The sequence below is a fragment of the Dendropsophus ebraccatus genome, chromosome 8 (assembly GCF_027789765.1).
Source record: "Dendropsophus ebraccatus isolate aDenEbr1 chromosome 8, aDenEbr1.pat, whole genome shotgun sequence".
Taxonomy (NCBI): domain Eukaryota; kingdom Metazoa; phylum Chordata; class Amphibia; order Anura; family Hylidae; genus Dendropsophus; species Dendropsophus ebraccatus.
In genome coordinates, this window is record NC_091461.1 from 121,185,865 (window position 1) to 121,199,476 (window position 13,612).

Consider the following 13,612-nt stretch of genomic DNA (forward strand, 5'->3'; position numbering starts at 1 on the left):
TGATATAAGGGGGGCTGCTATATAATAATATATACATACAGATACTGCAGCATCACACTATACTGATATAAGGGGGGCTGCTATATAATAATATATACATACAGATACTGCAGCAGCACACTATACTGATATAAGGGGGTCTGCTATATATTAATATATACAAATATTCACTAGACTTCATTATAATAATATAAATGTACATACAGAGATATAATGAACTGCTATATTAGGTACATATATATCTATAATAGATTGCATTATAATAATATGTCTATAGAGCTATAATGGACTGCAGTATAATAATAATAATATACATTTAGATATAACATATGGAGACATGAGAGTTTGCTGAATAGTAATAAATTTCCTATAGAGATATAGAGGGCAGCAGGGAGTGTCTCTGCTATAGGCTCTGCACCTGTCCCTAGTTCCACACTCTGGATCTGTCCTTGGCTCCGCACTCTGGATCGGTCCTTGGGCTCCGCACTCTGGATCGGTCCTTGGGCTCCGCACTCTGGATCGGTCCTTGGGCTCCGCACTCTGGATCGGTCCTTGGGCTCCGCACTCTGGATCTGTCCTTGGCTCCGCACTCTGGATCGGTCCTTGGGCTCCGCACTCTGGATCGGTCCTTGGGCTCCGCACTCTGGATCGGTCCTTGGGCTCCGCACTCTGGATCGGTCCTTGGGTTCCGCACTCTTGATCGGTCCTTGGGTTCCGCACTCTGGATCCGTCCCTTGCTCCGCACTCTGGATCGGTCCTTGGGCTCCACACTCTGGATCGGTCCCTGGCTCCGCACTCTGGATCTGTCCTTGGGTTCCACACTCTGGATCGGTCCCTGGCTCCGCACTCTGGGTCGGTCCTTGGGATCCGCATTTTGGATCAGTCCCTGGCTCCGCACTCTGGATCGGTCCATGGGTTTCGCACTCTGAATCAGTCCTTGGTCTCCGCACTCTGGATTGGTCCTTGGGTTCCGCACTCTGGATCGGTCCTTGGGTTCCGCACTCTGGATCAGTCCTTGGGTTCCGCACTCTGGATCGGTCCTTGGTTTCCGCACTCTGGATCGGTCCCTGGCTCCGCACTCTGGATTGGTCCTTGGATTTCGCACTCTGGATCGGTCCCTGGCTCCGCACTCTGGATAGGTCCCTGGCTCCGCACTCTCGGTCGGTCCTTGGGTTCCGCACTCTGAATCGCTCCTTGGGTTCCGCACTCTGGATCGGTCCTTGGGCTCCGCACTCTGGATCGATCCCTGGCTCTGCATTTTGGATAGGTCACTGGCTCCACACCTTTTTCTGGCTCCCCACCTGTCCCTGGGTTCTGCACTCTGGATCGGTCCTTGGGTTCCGCACTCTGGATCTGTCCCTGGCTCCGCACTCTGGATCGGTCCCTGGCTCCGCACTCTTGATTGGTCCTTGGGCTCCGCACTCTAGTTCGGTCCCTGGCTCCGCACTCTGGATCGGTCCTTGGGCTCCGCACTCTGGATCAGTCCCTTGCTCCGCACTCTGGATCGGTCCCTGGCTCCGCACTCTGGATCAATCCTTGGGCTCTGCACTCTGGATTGGTCCCTGGCTCCGCACTCTGGATCGGTCCCTGGCTCTGCACTCTGGATCGGTCCCTGGCTCCGCACTCTGGATCGGTCCCTGGCTCCGCACTCTGGATCGGTCCCTGGCTCCGCACTCTGAATCGGTCCTCGGGCTCCGCACTCTGGATCGGTCCTTGGGCTCCGCACTCTGGATCGGTCCCTGGCTCTGCACTCTGGATCGGTCCCTGGCTCTGCACTCTGGATCGGTCCCTGGCTCCGCACTCTGGATCGGTCCCTGGCTCCGCACTCTGGATCGGTCCTTGGGTTCCGCACTCTGGATCGGTCTCTGGCTCCGCACTCTGGATCGGTCCTTGGGCTCCGCACTCTGGATCGGTCCTTGGGCTCCGCACTCTGGATCGGTCCCTGGCTCTGCACTCTGGATCGGTCCCTGGCTCCGCACTCTGGATCGGTCCTTGGGTTCCGCACTCTGGATCGGTCTCTGGCTCCGCACTCTGGATCGGTCTCTGGCTCCGCACTCTGGATCGGTCCTTGGGCTCCGCACTCTGGATCGGTCCTTGGCCTCCGCACTCTGGATTGGTCCCTGGCTCCGCACACTGGATCGGTCTCTGGCTCCGCACTCCGGATCGGTCTTTGGGCTCCGCACTCTGGATCGGTCCTTGGGCTCCGCACTCTGGATCGGTCCCTGGCTCCGCACTCTGGATCGGTCCCTGGCTCCGCACTCTGAATCGGTCCTTGGGCTCCGCACTCTGAATCGGTCCTTGGGCTCTGCACTCTGGATCGGTCCTTGGGCTCCGCACTCTGGATCGGTCCTTGGGCTCCGCACTCTGGATCGGTCCCTGGCTCCGCACTCTGGATCGGTCTCTGGCTCCGCACTCTGGATCAATCCTTGGGCTCCGCACTCTGGATCGGTCCCTGGCTCCGCACTCTGGATCGGTCTCTGGCTCCGCAATCTGGATCAATCCTTGGGCTCTGCACTCTGGATCGGTCCCTGGCTCCGCACTCTGGATCGCTCCCTGGCTCCGCACTCTGGATCGGTCCCTGGCTCCGCACTCTGGATCGCTCCCTGGCTCCGCACTCTGGATCGGTCCCTGGCTCCGCACTCTGGATCGGTCCCTGGCTCCGCACTCTGAATCGGTCCCTGGCTCCGCACTCTTAATCGGTCCTTGGGCTCCGCACTCTGGATCGCTCCTTGGGCTCCGCACTCTGGATCAGTCCCTGGCTCTGCACTCTGGATCGGTCCCTGGCTCCCCACTCTGGATCGGTCCCTGGTTCCGCACTCTGGATCGGTCCTTGGGTTCCGCACTCTGGATCGGTCTCTGGCTCCGCACTCTGGATCGGTCCTTGGGCTCCGCACTCTGGATCGGTCCTTGGGCTCCGCACTCTGGATCGGTCCCTGGCTCTGCACTCTGGATCGGTCCCTGGCTCCGCACTGTGGATCGGTCCCTGGCTCCGCACTCTGGATCGGTCCTTGGGTTCCGCACTCTGGATCGGTCTCTGGCTCCGCACTCTGGATCGGTCTCTGGCTCCGCATTCTGGATCGGTCCTTGGGCTCCGCACTCTGGATCGGTCCTTGGCCTCCGCACTCTGGATCGGTCCCTGGCTCCGCACACTGGATCGGTCTCTGGCTCCGTACTCCGGATCGGTCTTTGGGCTCCGCACTCTGGATCGGTCCTTGGGCTCCGCACTCTGGATCGGTCCCTGGCTCCGCACTCTGGATCGGTCCCAGGCTCCGCACTCTGGATTGGTCCTTGGGCTCCGCACTCTGCATCGGTCCCTGGCTTCGCACCCTGGATAGGTCCTTGTACTCCGCACTCTGGATCGATCCTTGGGCTCCGCACTTTGGATCGGTCCTTGGCTCCGCACTCTGGATCGGTCCTTGGGCTCCGCACTCTGGATCGTTCCATGGCTCGGCACTCTGGATCGGTCCTTTGGCTCTGCACTCTGGATCGGTCCTTGGGCTCCGCACTCTGGATTGGTCCCTGGCTCGGCACTCTGGATTGGTCCTTTGGCTCCGCACTCTGGATCGGTCCTTGGGCTCCGCACTCTGGATCGGTCCTTAGGCTCCGCACTTTGGATCGGTCCCTGGCTCCGCACTCTGGATCGGTCCCTGGCTCCGCACTCTGGATCGGTCCTTGGGCTCCGCACTCTGGATCGGTCCTTGGGCTCCGCACTCTGGATCGGTCCTTGGGCTCCCCACTTTGGATCGGTCCTTGGGCTCCGCACTCTGGATCGGTCCTTGGGCTCCGCACTCTGGATCGGTCCCTGGCTCCGCACTCTTGATCGGTCCTTGGGCTCCGCACTCTGGATCGGTCCTTGGGCTCCGCACTCTGGATCGGTCCCTGGCTCCGCACTCTGGATCGTTCCTTGGGCTCCGCACTCTGGATCGGTCCTTCGGCTCCGCATTCTGGATCGGTCCTTGGGCTCAGCACTCTGGATCGGTCCTTGGGCTCCGCACTCTGGATCGGTCCCTGGCTCCGCACTCTGGATTGGTCTTTGGGCTCCGCACTCTGGATCGGTCTCGGCTGCTCTGTTACGTCTTGTTCTTCTTTCCGTTTCTTTCTGTCTAAACAGATTTGATATTTCTCCCTCCCGCTGCCAGGCTCTCTGTGCCTCCTCATCCTCCTCTCCGTCTTCCTCCATTACTCCTGTAGTTTACAGCAGCACAATCCAAAAAGACAGAAATGGCTGCACATCGCACCCATGGCTGACACGAAAGCTTATTCAGCTACATTTAAAACCAACATCAGAAGTTAGTATATAATTTGGCCAAACCATATTGCCTCATGCACCACGTGCAGGTCTTCTGATACACATGAGTCCCTAACCAAAAAATAAATGTAGCTGAATAAGCTTTCGTGTCAGCCATGTGTGCAATGTGCAGCCATTTCTGTCTTTTTGGCTTGTGCATATTTTATGTGTTCTGTCCCTTTTTTCATTGTGGCTAGCACTCGTGCTGTGTAAGACCCATGTGATCCACATTAGCAGGAAGCACCTGTGTACATAAGGGGAGGATCTCCTAATATTCTCCCCTTCTACCTGCAGAGGAATGGAGAGAGGTAAGAGCTTGTTCACACTTGTGTTGCTTGGCGTCCACTTTTTCCGCCTGCTGGGTCTGGGGGGGCCCTTTAGGGTCTGGTCCTGTGACAATGGGGTTGCAGGGCCATTCCGTGGCCCCCCTTCTCTGCTTGCGCACGCTTTGCGGGGATTATGGGCGCTGACTGGCACAGTGATGTTTTTTGGTTAGAGACTCATGTGTATCAGAAGACCTGCACGTGGTACATGAGGCAATATGGTTTGGCCAAATTATATACTAACTTCTGATGTTGGTTTTAAATGTAGCTGAATAAGCTTTCGTGTCAGCCATGGGTGCGATGTGCAGCCATTTCTGTCTTTTTGGCTTATGCATAGTGTATATAAAGTCTGTGTGCAGTGCATAGTGTATATGTAGTCTGTGTGCAGTACATAGTGTATATATAGTCTGTGTGCAGGGCATAGTGTGTATATACATAGTCTGTGTGCAGGGCATAGTGTATATATAGTCTGTGTGCAGAGCATAGTGTATATATAGTGTGTGTGCAGGGCATAGTGTATATATAGTCTGTGTGCAGTGCATAGTGTATACATAGTCTGTGTGCAGGGCATAGTGTATATATAGTCTGTGTGCAGGGCATAGTGTATGTATAGTCTGTGTGCAAAGCATAGTGTATATATATAGTCTGTGTGCAGTGCATAGTGTATATATAGTCTGTGTGCAGTGCATAGTGTATATGTAGTCTGTGTGCAGTACATAGTGTATATATAGTCTGTGTGCAGGGCATAGTGTGTATATACATAGTCTGTGTGCAGGGCATAGTGTATATATAGTCTGTGTGCAGGGCATAGTGTATATATAGTCTGTGTGCAGTGCATAGTGTATACATAGTCTGTGTGCAGGGCATAGTGTATATATAGTCTGTGTGCAGGGCATAGTGTATATATAGTCTGTGTGCAGGGCATAGTGTATGTATAGTCTGTGTGCAAAGCATAGTGTATATATATAGTCTGTGTGCAGTGCATAGTGTATATATAGTCTGTGTGCAGGGCATAGTGTATATATAGTCTGTGTGCAGGGCATCGTGTATGTATAGTCTGTGTGCAAAGCATAGTGTATATATATAGTCTGTGTGCAGTGCATAGTGTATATATAGTCTGTGTGCAGGGCATAGTGTATACATAGTCTGTGTGCAGTGCATAGTGTATACATAGTCTGTGTGCAGGGCATAGTGTATATATATAGTCTGTGTGCAGTGCATAGTGTATATATAGTCTGTGTGCAGTGCATAGTGTATACATAGTCTGTGTGCAGTGCATAGTGTATATATAGTCTGTGTGCAGTGCATAGTGTATACATAGTCTGTGTGCAGGGCATAGTGTATATATAGTATGTGTGCAGGGCATAGTGTATGTATAGTCTGTGTGCAGGGCATCGTGTATGTATAGTCTGTGTGCAAAGCATAGTGTATATATATAGTCTGTGTGCAGTGCATAGTGTATATATAGTCTGTGTGCAGGGCATAGTGTATATATAGTCTGTGTGCAGGGCATCGTGTATGTATAGTCTGTGTGCAAAGCATAGTGTATATATATAGTCTGTGTGCAGTGCATAGTGTATATATAGTCTGTGTGCAGTGCATAGTGTATACATAGTCTGTGTGCAGTACATAGTGTATATATAGTCTGTTTGCAGGGCATAGTGTGTATATACATAGTCTGTGTGCAGGGCATAGTGTATATATAGTCTGTGTGCAGGGCATAGTGTATATATAGTCTGTGTGCAGTGCATATTGTATACATAGTCTGTGTGCAGGGCATAGTGTATATATAGTCTGTGTGCAGGGCATAGTGTATATATAGTCTGTGTGCAGGGCATAGTGTATGTATAGTCTGTGTGCAAAGCATAGTGTATATATATAGTCTGTGTGCAGTGCATAGTGTATATATAGTCTGTGTGCTGGGCATAGTGTATATATAGTCTGTGTGCAGGGCATCGTGTATGTATAGTCTGTGTGCAAAGCATAGTGTATATATATATAGTCTGTGTGCAGTGCATAGTGTATATATAGTCTGTGTGCAGGGCATAGTGTATACATAGTCTGTGTGCAGTGCATAGTGTATACATAGTCTGTGTGCAGGGCATAGTGTATATATATAGTCTGTGTGCAGTGCATAGTGTATATATAGTTTGTGTGCAGTGCATAGTGTATACATAGTCTGTGTGCAGTGCATAGTGTATATATAGTCTGTGTGCAGGGCATAGTGTATGTATAGTCTGTGTGCAGTGCATAGTGTATACATAGTCTGTGTGCAGTGCATAGTGTATACATAGTCTGTGTGCAGTGCATAGTGTATATATAGTCTGTGTGCAGTGCATAGTGTATACATAGTCTGTGTGCAGTGCATAGTGTATATATAGTCTGTGTGCAGGGCATAGTGTATGTATAGTCTGTGTGCAGGGCATCGTGTATGTATAGTCTGTGTGCAAAGCATAGTGTATATATATAGTCTGTGTGCAGGGCATAGTGTATACATAGTCTGTGTGCAGAGCATAGTGTATATATAGTCTGTGTGCAGGGCATAGTGTATACATAGTCTGTGTGCAGTGCATAGTGTATACATAGTCTGTGTGCAGTGCATAGTGTATATATAGTATGTGTGCAGGGCATAGTGTATACATAGTCTGTGTGCAGAGCATAGTGTATATATAGTCTGTGTGCAGTGCATAGTGTATACATAGTCTGTGTGCAGTGCATAGTGTATACATAGTCTGTGTGCAGGGCATCGTGTATACATAGTCTGTGTGCAGGGCATAGTGTATACATAGTCTGTGTGCAGAGCATAGTGTATATATAGTCTGTGTGCAGAGCATAGTGTATACATAGTCTGTGTGCAGTGCATAGTGTATATATAGTATGTGTGCAGGGCATCGTGTATACATAGTCTGTGTGCAGGGCATAGTGTATACATAGTCTGTGTGCAGAGCATAGTGTATATATAGTCTGTGTGCAGAGCATAGTGTATACATAGTCTGTGCAGGCTACACACATTCCAGCCAGAGGATAGACTGACTACCTGCAGAACACAGATTACATAACCACTAGAGACAGGTGATAGACTGGCACCATGCCACAGTACACACTGCTATATATACAGGGAGAATATAGCCTTACTGCATGCAAGACATTCATTGCAAAACTATCACTAACAAGGCATAAACTGACTGCCTAAAGGATAGAGAGTGCACAGCCCTAGCACACTGGGAACACAATGCACTGAGAAACCATTGTACTTACTGTACTGACTGTATGACTGACAGAAGAGAAGGGCCACAGTCTCTACATCCAGCTATGATATTTGGGAGCCTTGACAATACAGGATCACACTGCTCACTTATAGCTCTTAGTAGATCACTGTGATGCAGAACTATTACAATCATATATACAGACCAGGGAGCTTACACTCCATTCAATGACAGTGATACTTCTAGTGTGCAGGACACAATTCATGGGGGCATTGCCCTATGTGACCTATCTAACCATGGAAGTAACTGGGTCCCAGCTCTGTGGTTGCTGGTGTGTACTCTCTACTTGCCAGTGTATTGCATTGCCTTCTTCTATCTATAGTATTACAGTATAGTAGTGTATAGATACCTATGGAATTCCAGATTGTTGCAGCATAATGCATTGTTGCAGTTACTTGTACACTTGCTGTATATTGCAGCAACTTTTTTGTATTGATGCCATTGAGATTATTGCCGTGTTTTCACAGAGTGTTACAGGCTCCGGTTGCTGAATCGATCCCTATTGCTGTTACAGTAGAGAACCTGCTTGTTATTGTAGTTGTGATGATGAGTTTGTTAACAATATGGTCATATGGCAACATGTATCATTATCTATCCCGTATGATATTTATTCTATAGTTACTGGAGCTATTATGTTGCAGCGGATAGTGGCTCCTCCTGTAGTATTACAATGTGCCAGTGTTACATGCATGGTGCATACCCTGGCACAGCTGGCAGGCCGGCACCCTAGCATTCCCCGGCTGTCAGTGGTGCTGGGTACTGGGGTGCTGCTCCGCTTGAGGCCCGCTCTACTTATCAAACAGACGTGATGGAGGAAGGAAGGAGGCCGGGGACGTCTTAGTTTGGGGAGCACTTCTGTGCAGTGTTGGACTGGGGTACCTGGGGCCCACCAGGGGAAATGATCCTTGGGGCCCACCTATATAGAACCAGTGAGACACGACATGCTGACCCACGCCTTTCCTGAATTCATCTGTATCTGTGACAAATCTCAGAACCCCCTACATTTATACAGCTCTCAGGGTATGCTGGGAGTTGTAGTCTCTGAGTGGACAACCCTTTAATAAATCACTGTGTGCAGAGGCTCCTGGTGGCTGCAATCTGTGGGTGACAACCATCAGCCCTGAAGGTCCAGCAATACATCTGTCTACACTGTACTACAACTCCCAGCATATCCTGAGGGCTGCAGACTGTCAGTACATGCTGGGAGTTGTAGTGCCTGTAGCTGTTGTAGTTGGGTCCTGGAGGCGTCGTGGCATATAAGAATACATAGATCTGTGGGGGCTCAGTGCAGGGAAGTGACCCCAGAACAGCACTAATAGGGGATAGAACAAAACATCTCCCTCTATCCCTATTAGTGATGTTCTGGGGTCACTTCCCTCCACTGACCCCACAGATCTATGTATTCTTATATGCTACAAAGCATCCAGTGTATAATGCACCTAGAACCCAACTACAACAGCTGCAGGCACTACAACTCCCAGCATGTACTGACAGTCTGCAGCCCTCAGGATATGCTGGGAGTTATAGTGCCTGCAGCTGTTGTAGTTGGGTTCTAGTTTAAAAGTTTGTGCTAGTGTACTGTAGTGACTGCGGGGCTGTGTCTGTACACTGACCCATTTAGACCCCAATGGTACACAGGCTCTGCACACTATAGAAGTGATTACAGTGCAGTTATTAATGACTCACAGGTGACGTCTTCTCCGATTGCCGTCGCTCACTTTATGCTTTCTTCTCCATCTGGCGCAGCATCATGAAGACTTCTCCGACCACAACTCATCTGCAGAGGGGCAGCTGGGGGTGGCAGGGGGAGCAGCTGGGGTGACAGGGGGAGAAGCTGGGGGGCATGGGGAGGGGTAGAAGCTGGGGGGCAGGGGGAGAAGATGGGGGGCAGGGGGAGAAGATGGGGGGCAGGGGGAGAAGCTAGGGGCAGGGGGAGAAGATGGGGGGGGGCAGATGAAGAAACAGGGCAAGCAGCCGGGGGGACAGGAGGGAAGAGGGAGTGGTCGGGGGGCAGGGGGAGCAGCTAAAGGGCAGGGGAGTGGCCGGGTGGCAGGGGGAGCAGGAGGAACAGCCGGGGGGCAGGGACAAAGGCAGGCTGGGTAAGTCCCCCTATGCAGGGCCGGGGTGAGCTTCCGGCACAGACAGCCGGTGTCTCACAGGCCGGAAGCTCACAGCTACAGCCCCGCGGTGCCCGAACTTCTCCCCTGCTTGGCTGCGCACATGTGATGTGATTGCGCCGCCGCCGAGCAGGGGAGAAGTTTGTGCACCGCGGGGCTGTAGCTGTGAGCTTCCGGCCTGTGAGACACCGGCTGTCTGTGCCGGAAGCTCACCCCGGCCGACGCGGACGGTGTGTGTGTGGAGGTGGGGTGATGGGTCCCTGAATATAATACTGCCACACACTGTGCACCATGAATATAATACTGCCACACACTGTGCACCATGAATATAATACTGCCACACACTGTGCACCATGAATATAATACTGCCACACACTGTGCACCATGAATATAATACTGCCACACACTGTACCCTGAATATAATACTGCCACACACTGTACCCTGAATATAATACTGCCACACACTGTACCCTGAATATAATACTGCCACACACTGTGCACCATGAATATAATACTGCCATACACTGTGCACCCTGAATATAATACTGCCACACACTGTACCCTGAATATAATACTGCCACACACTGTACCCTGAATATAATACTACCACACACTGTACCCTGAATATAATACTGTCACACACTGTACCCTGAATATACTACCACACACTGTACCCTGAATATAATACTACCACACACTGTACCCTGAATATAATACTGCCACACACTGTACCATGAATATAATACTGCCACACACTGTACCCTGAATATAATACTACCACACACTGTACCCTGAATATAATACTGCCACACACTGTACCCTGAATATAATACTGCCACACACTGTACCCTGAATATAATACTACCACATACTGTACCCTGAATATAATACTACCACACACTGTACCCTGAATATAATACTACCACATACTGTACCCTGAATATAATACTACCACACACTGTACCCTGAATATAATACTACCACACACTGTACCCTGAATATAATACTACCACACACTGTACCCTGAATATAATACTCCCTGGCACTCCCAGCAATGTATCCTATATGTAGAGCATCTATCTATCTATCAGCAATGTTCCAGTCCCTGCAGATGCCCACGCGGTGCCCATGTATCTATCTATATGTCACCTTCTTAGCTGCTGACTAGTTCTGTCCTTTGTGTGATGGCCATGAAGGGCTGCACATGCTCAGCAGCTATACAGGGAGAAGCTGAACAAGCAGGGGATGCAGATGATACTCAGCACAATGCAGTATTTACCTCTCTGCTTATCTGTATCCTCCACCGATACTGATGGTATAGTCGCTGTATTTTCCATCCACCCTGTGTGACTATGTGACGACTTGTCCCTTTGCCGCCATCTCTTACTGATTCTATGTGGAATTTACCACAAGGATTTTTCTCATCATATCTAGTTGCATCTGGTGACAATGTGACATATGTGAATACTACCTTACATCCTGTCTGATGAAGTTGTCCGGCTAAATTCTAAGTGATATTTTATAAATCCAGCCTGACCAGCGGCCTGTATTATCTGTATTATCACACAGCCCCTACTAATATTTATGCTACATAAACAGGTGCGCTCAGTCACCATAGCTGTGCACAAGGAGGGTAACAGGTCCGCATCCACCTTAAAGGGGAACTCCAGCAATTTTTCTTTCAAATCAACTGGTGTCAGAAAAATATACAGATTTTTTATTTACTTCTATTTAAAAATCTCAAGTCATCCAGTACTTATCAGCTGCTGTATGTCCTGCAGTAAGTAGCCTATTCTCTCCAGTCTAACACAGTGCTCTCTGCTGCCACCTCTGTCCATGTCAGGAACTGTCCAGAGCAGCAGCAAATCCCCATAGAAAACCTCTCCTGCTCTGGACAGTTCCTGACATGGACAGAGGTGGCAGCAGAGAGCACTGTGTTAGACTGGAGAGAATACACCACTTCCTGCAGGACATACAGCAGCTGATAAGTAGGGTAAAACTTGAAATGCCCCTTTGTGAGGAGCGGCTGCATGGAAAAAATGCAGAAACCTGGAGAAGCAACAGCGACTACAAGATACAGAGACAAGGAGTAGACGGGAATAAACCGAGAACTAACAGGACTGAAGAGCAGCAAAACAAAGAGCCAGAGAAGTACAAGGAATACCGGATTCAAATGCACCGAGCATACACTATAATCCGCACTACACTGCACAGTCGGGGATATTTAAAGGGGAACTCTGAGCTGTGCAGCACAATCAGCTGATCGACACTGATATCTCAGCTGCAAAGAAACCAAAGAAAAAAAGAAAATAACATAGCAGAATTATTGCTGCCATGTGTAACACATGCCGAATTAAAACAAGGGCATAAAAAAATCTAAGAAAAAGCTAAAAAACAAACAAACAAACAAACAAACAAACTCTCAAATGTCAGAGGGATTGTACAGCAGAGCCGGCATCTCCTGTGTATCCAGAAAAAGACCCGGAGCTGGGGAGTGTAGAGACGGTAACGGTAATTCTAGTCATTCTGTAACGTAACAAACACACAAGTATCAAGATATAACTATAGTATCCTCTTCATAATAGATAGATAGGAGATAGATAGATAGATAGATAGATAGATAGATAGATAGATAGATAGATAGATAGGAGATAGATAGATAGGAGATAGATAGATAGATAGGAGATAGATAGGAGATAGATAGATAGATAGATAGATAGATAGATAGATAGATAGATAGGAGATAGATAGATAGATAGATAGATAGATAGATAGATAGTTAGATAGATAGGAGATAGATAGATAGATAGATAGATAGATAGATAGATAGATAGGAGATAGATAGATAGATAGATAGATAGATAGATAGATAGGAGATAGATAGATAGATAGATAGATAGATAGATAGATAGATAGATAGGAGATAGATAGATAGATAGATAGATAGGAGATAGATAGATAGATAGATAGGAGATAGATAGATAGATAGATAGATAGATAGATAGATAGATAGATAGATAGATAGATAGATAGATAGGAGATAGATAGATAGATAGATAGATAGATAGATAGATAGATAGGAGATAGATAGATAGATAGATAGATACTTTGCAGCATTATTATAGAAAAAAAGTCTTTTCTTTTTAGTTTTATTTTTTACTGTTTTTAGTTCACATTAAGTTACAGACATTGACTGCAATGTTCATACAACCTTGTGTGAATATAGTCATTAGGATACCTAATGAGAGCAGGTTTTTATTTATATGACATATAGGCACTATAGAATGTAACGTTTTTTTTTTACTTTTTTCTCCTATTATAGGATTATTATGTTCTCACTTTTTATGATAAGAAGGCACCACCATATTTCTGTACCGTTCTTTACCTGATATCAAGTTCTTTCCCGACGTCTGTTTTAAGTTGTTCCTGGTGCCGTCTAAAAAAATGGTATTTTATTCAGCCCAGCGGTGTCAAAGAGGCGGAGCCTAGATAGTTGGTGCCCTAGGCCTGTGACGCCTCTTAGGTCTTCCTTGCCGTCCTCGTTGTCTTTAGTACCCCCCCCCCCTCCTCAGACGGGACTTCTCCTCATGCTCCGTAGTGCTCCGGAGCGGTGCAGAC